Genomic DNA, 5888 nt, shown 5'->3' with positions numbered 1-5888 from the left:
GAGATGAAGAAGAAGAATTGCATGAAATTAAAGATAGATGGAAAGACCCTTGCCCTTATTAAGTGATTAGAACTAGAAGATGTTTCAAATCTTCAAACACACTTAACAAACAAGAGTTCAAACCTTCCTCTTAGGTGACCCAAAGGAAACACTCTTCCTCAAACCACCTTTCTTGCCAAATTATCCAAAACAAGTAAAACCCTAACTTTAAATGTTCTTAGACCACTTTTGGATTCTAAGAGCTAAAACTAGAGACTAAAAACTACAATATAAGAGTAATATTCAATTTCATCAAAGTCTAATGAAAAGAGAAGTAAAATGATCTATTTATACTATTACATGCCAAATAACAAAAATGCCCTTAATGAGGGCTTAGAAATGGGCGCCTATGGAGTGTATATTTTGAGTGTAAAATGTCTTCATTGTCCTTTACTTGACGCATCTATGAAGTGTGTAAGTTCCCCTCCTTTCTTCTCTTGACCAAGGCTTCAAAATACTCCAAAAGTCTTCAATTGCTTGCCAATTCTGAATAGTTAACCCTTAGACAATACCTTGTGCTCTTGATGCTCATTGTGCTTGTATCATCCTCTCCATCTTGAAGGAATTTGTCCTTAAATTCAGATCTTGCAAAAACCAAAGAGAGAGCAAAACAAACACAAAATCCTCTTGGTAGGAGGGTTAGTATTAGTACCACACTTATATCATCAACCCATAGTTTTTCACACTTGACATACATCCACATATCCTTGGTTTTTGACATAAAAAGCTTGGAATAAAGTATACCAAAGACATGAATAGCATCAATATAAAAAAAAGTGAGTACGACCAGCAACTATAATCTTCACATCTCAAGAATATTCCGGGGTCAAAGAGATCAGTAAGCAAGGGCATAGGCCATGGTGAAGCATCCCTTTCACTAGATTATCATGCCAAAGGGGTACATATTTGAAATACAACTAGCAGTCCCTTATTGTCCATGAAACAATTAGTATATGCATCATAAAGATCAAGGGAAAACAAGCACAAGCCAAAACAATCTCTTCCTCACCCTACTAGAACACCAGGATTAAATGGGTGAAGTGGCCAAGGGAATAACCGAAACTACTCATTCCATCTACTAGAGTATCATACTCACCCCAAGCATTTTTTCTTACGGAAAGACTAGCACACAAGGAACTTATGACCTAGTAGGCCTCCCTTAGCAATATACACATCATCGTTCATAATCTCTCCATACACATGATCACCATTACAAGAATGAGCATCAAATTGAATATCTTTAATCTCATTACTCACATAATCAAGTAGTGAACCACCCTTAAAAACAAATTGAGCATTACACACAATAATAGTACTACCAATGAAAGATTCATGCTTCTCTACACTAGGGAAACCCAAATTCACATCACCTTGGATACTAATAGCCACATCACAACATTTTAGACTTGAGTGAGTGTAGAGGGTACCAATTTTACCTTGGGTTGTACTATGGTAGCCCACTTGCCTCGAACTTTCAGCCAAGAGTGCACTTGGAAAACCAACATGTTCGGGAGGGACTTCTTTTGGATTCTCCCTTGAAATTATATCATCTTGTACCTGTAAATATGAAGAATCAATGCTAGGTAAAATGCTAGCATTTGGGTTAGTGATTATCAAGGATTCTTTGTGGACAAGATCCTTTCAAGCATTCTTTTTCATTTCCAACCTCACTACCCATGGTTTTCTTTTCCCTTTTCTTCTTTTCTTCACACTATTATTGCATATTATTATCAAGTTTCTCTCCTTCTTGAGGCTTGGTCTCATTATCTTTGGATTCTAACTTGTGGAGAGGAGGCATTGGATTTTGTGAAGTATAGGATTTTGGGACTTGAGGTGTTTGAACTTGTGAAAGGTAAGGCCTTTTTTCAAGTGAGTTTAGAACTTGATACTTAGGATTTTGAGGTAGCATTTGAGTACCAAGTACCTTTTGTTGGACTTGGTTCAATTGTGGAGGGTTTGGTGGGCATAGTCTATCACATAGTCTATCAACCCCAAATTTCATTCTAGCCACACCACCCTTCAAGGATGTAATTTCACTCCTCAAGGCATTATGACCTTCTTCCATTTTTCAACCCAAGGCATCAATTCGAGCCATCAAGGCTCCAATAGCATCATTTCCCAAAGGTTGGGAAGCAGTACCTTCGGATTCTATGGAAAATGCACCTAAAAAGTGCAAAAAAATAGCAAGAAAACAACCTACGAAACGAGCAAACAAGTTAGTTCAAAAACCTCACTTCATTCACACTCAACCTCACCTCACACTTGGTTTCACAAGTGTTGGAGAATCGGAAATACTTGGTAAGTTACTTGAGAGGTGAGAAAATTTGAATCAAAATTGATCTTTACTTGAAACGACTCAAAATAAGTGATGTACGAACTTGAACAAACAAAATACTACGAATTGAAAACAACAAAAAGCACACAAAAAACCGGAGACAAGAAAAAAACGAACTCTAAACTAATTACCAACCTAGTAGGTACTTACTAGATTTCTAATTAGTGATAGAATTAACATAAAAGAAACTAGAATAAAAAATTAGAAACTAGGAAATCTAATTTTAGAGTAGAATTTTGGTTGACCACAAGTGATGACATGGCACTTCATGGTCGGTTGTCACTTTTTGAAATTTCAAATTTCCCAAAACCTAATTTTGGCCAAACACTACTTTAGGGAAAGAGAGTTTCGAATTTGGAAGGGTATGTAAACAATTAAGGGTTCTTTCAAGTCTCAAATGGAAATAGAAATGTAATGGTCCCCCCTTTGTACTTGCAAGTGTACTTTGTTGTTCCCTTGTCCCCTCCTCCTTTTGGAAGAATGGAGTATTCTTTGAATTTGCTTTTGGACCAACAACTTTTTCACTCTCTTTCTTCCTTTATTTGGATCAAACTATACCCTTGAACATTCTTCTTCACTAAGATATAAAGATCATGGATGAAGAATATGAATATTCAAGTCTTGATCAAGTTTGACCATGATACAAGCACAATGAGACTAAAGAGCACAAGATATTGTCTAAGGGTCAAGGCTTCGAAATTGGCAAGCAATTAAAGACTTTTTGGAGTATTTTGAAGCCTTGGTTAAGAAAGGGAAGGAGGGGAATTTATACACTCCATAGGTGCCTCAAAGTAAGGATAATGAAGACTTTTTACACTCCAAAAGAGCACTCTATAGGCGCCTCCTTTTAAGTCCTCATTAAGGGCATTTTTGTCCTTTAGCATGCAATAGTATAAATAGACCATTTTACTTATATTTTCATTAGACTTTGATGAAATTGGATATTATTATTAGATTGTAGCTTTAGTCTTGTAGTTTTAGCTCTCAAAACCGAAATTGGTTCCTTGAATTCATTTGAAGTTAGGGTTTCACTTTTATTGGGAAATTTGGCAAGAAAGGTGTGCTTGAGGAAGAGTGTTTCCTTTGGGTCACCTAAGAGAGTGGTTTGAGATTACATTGGTGATGTGTGTTTGAAGGTTTAATACATCTTCCAGTGCTATTCATTGGTGGAAGTGAGGGCCTCTCTATCTATCTTTAATTTCATGCAATTCTTCTTCTTCATCTCCTTCTAGTGTGTTGTTTTCTCTTTGTAAACTTGCTGATTTTTTTATTCCTTTAGTGTCCATTTCGTGTTTGATAGTCCTTTAGGCTATCATTTGGTATCAAAGCCTTGTTTAGGGCTGTTCCAACTGTTACACCTCAAATCCTGTTGGGGCGGACAAGCACCCGTAGCCGTAAAGGCCCGAGAGAACCAATTCACAACCAAATGTTCTGACAACATGATATTATGTATCGATGAAAATAACTACACATGCACGCACAAACTGATATGTACAACACTTGGCTGATGGGGCCACCATGTCTAAAATTAGGACACTACCATAACTTTACATTAGTCTACAAAGCCTCTAAAAGATACATAGACTTAGTTAGGGTCGAGACAAACCCTCCCGTCCTACTCTTAACCTACTACACAATACCAAAACATATGGAACAGACTCGAAAAGCCCCGAATCAACCTGGAGCTCACCAATATGCACGGAATAGCTTGCGCTCCTATGAGTGAGGTGTATGAGCTGAGTAAATACACATGGGTCTTATTTGAGTAAACGGGGAACTTCTGAAATTTTCTAGTGAAGATAGACGCGCAGATTTAATAATAAGCACGTATTGAGGTGTTCTAATGCATTAGAGAGGGGAACAAGGTCATTGGATACATGGAGTGTAATGTGCTATCATTATATATCACTTTGTTATAGGATGACCTTGGAAACTTGCTTAATGGAACAATTGTATGATTTCAGGCCAAAGAGTGTGAAATAGAGTATGCCTTATATACCTGATTATTTGACTCCAAAACTAACCCGACTTGACTTCCCGCCTTTTAGATTACTTATCTACAATAGAATATATGGTAAACTAGTATCAACAACCAACCAACACATTAGTCTACTTAACTTCATCAAAACAGTAACCGGGCAGTAAACACGTAATTTGTTAATCAAGGACGTTATTTTAACCCTTTTCTCCTCCAATTTCATCCACATACCATACATGTCCTTATAAGATCACCGGAACTACCTCAGCTTCATTACACCCTCCAAACAATACACAAAACATATTGGGCAGTAAACAAGGGCAATAATTAGTTCGGTGGTGTACCACCACATATTTCTTCTATATTTCATTACAAACTAATCACACCCTTCTCCAATATCAACATGGCAGCCCATAACATGAACATACAAAACAATCCACAAAATAGTCCCAAATCACTCTTATTGTAGCAACCTATTATTGAACTCATCATCTCTTGAGTTCTTAATAACAACACATCCATAACTCTCTTTCAAATTCATATACAAGGAGAACCAAAATGGAGCAGTCACCTTACCTCAATTCTGCAACTTATTCCTTTAATTGAACTCTTCAAGAACTTGAACTTTCCTTCACACTTCAAACCAAAGAAGTAAAGAGAAGTTCTTTAATATCAAAGAAAAGTGAGCAGATTGCTTATTCAATTTTCTGCCATATATTTATAATTAAGCACTTCTAACATATTCTCCTAATCTTCTATGAGATAATTAAACAAAAAGTAAAGTGTTTTCACTTACCTTTTGCTGCAAAAGTTAGGGTTTCTCCAAGAACCCTAGAAAGGAAAATAGGGCTGCTCCTAGCTTTTTTAAAAGAGAGTAGAGAGATTTTGTGAAATGTAACCCTTATTTATGACTTAATAATGAGGGAAATGTCCAGTAACTTCTTCTTATAAAGCCTCTATTTTTTTGGCCATCCACTTAGCTGATTTTGGACCACAAATTTAATCAAATTGGCCAAAGTAGGTGATGCACCTACTTAAGGCGTTCAAGCAGCTCAAAATGTCAAAGTAGGTGATGAACCTACTTGCTTAATTTCTTAGTTGGGCTCAATTATATTTAGGCCTTGGTAGATTTGAGCTTTGATTTTTTTTCCCATTTTTCTTCTTCTTTTACTTAATTTTGGCCCAAATAAGTATTCTAATAAAGGCCCAAATCTGATTCATGAACTTGGTCCATTAACTTGGATCATATAGCTCAAGTAGGTGACTCACCTACTAGCTTAATTAAGTCAAGTAAGCACCTCAATATTTCCTTCCATTTCCAGCTCCTAATCACCTTAATCTAACTTACAACTTATACAAACTTGGTCACTTTAAGGTCACTTTAAACTTTATATTCAAATACCAGCTTACGATCCCAAGTTTAAACGGTCGTATTGACATTAACTTGGTTGCATCACATTAAACTATACGGGCAACCTCTATAATTCCATCTACACCATTAATAATTGCATAACAAATCTCATCCGTTACCTATAC

The sequence above is a fragment of the Capsicum annuum genome, chromosome 7 (genome assembly GCF_002878395.1).
Source record: "Capsicum annuum cultivar UCD-10X-F1 chromosome 7, UCD10Xv1.1, whole genome shotgun sequence".
NCBI classification, from domain to species: domain Eukaryota; kingdom Viridiplantae; phylum Streptophyta; class Magnoliopsida; order Solanales; family Solanaceae; genus Capsicum; species Capsicum annuum.
The sequence above is the reverse complement of the archived record's forward strand: the minus strand, read 5'-3'. Positions refer to the sequence as shown.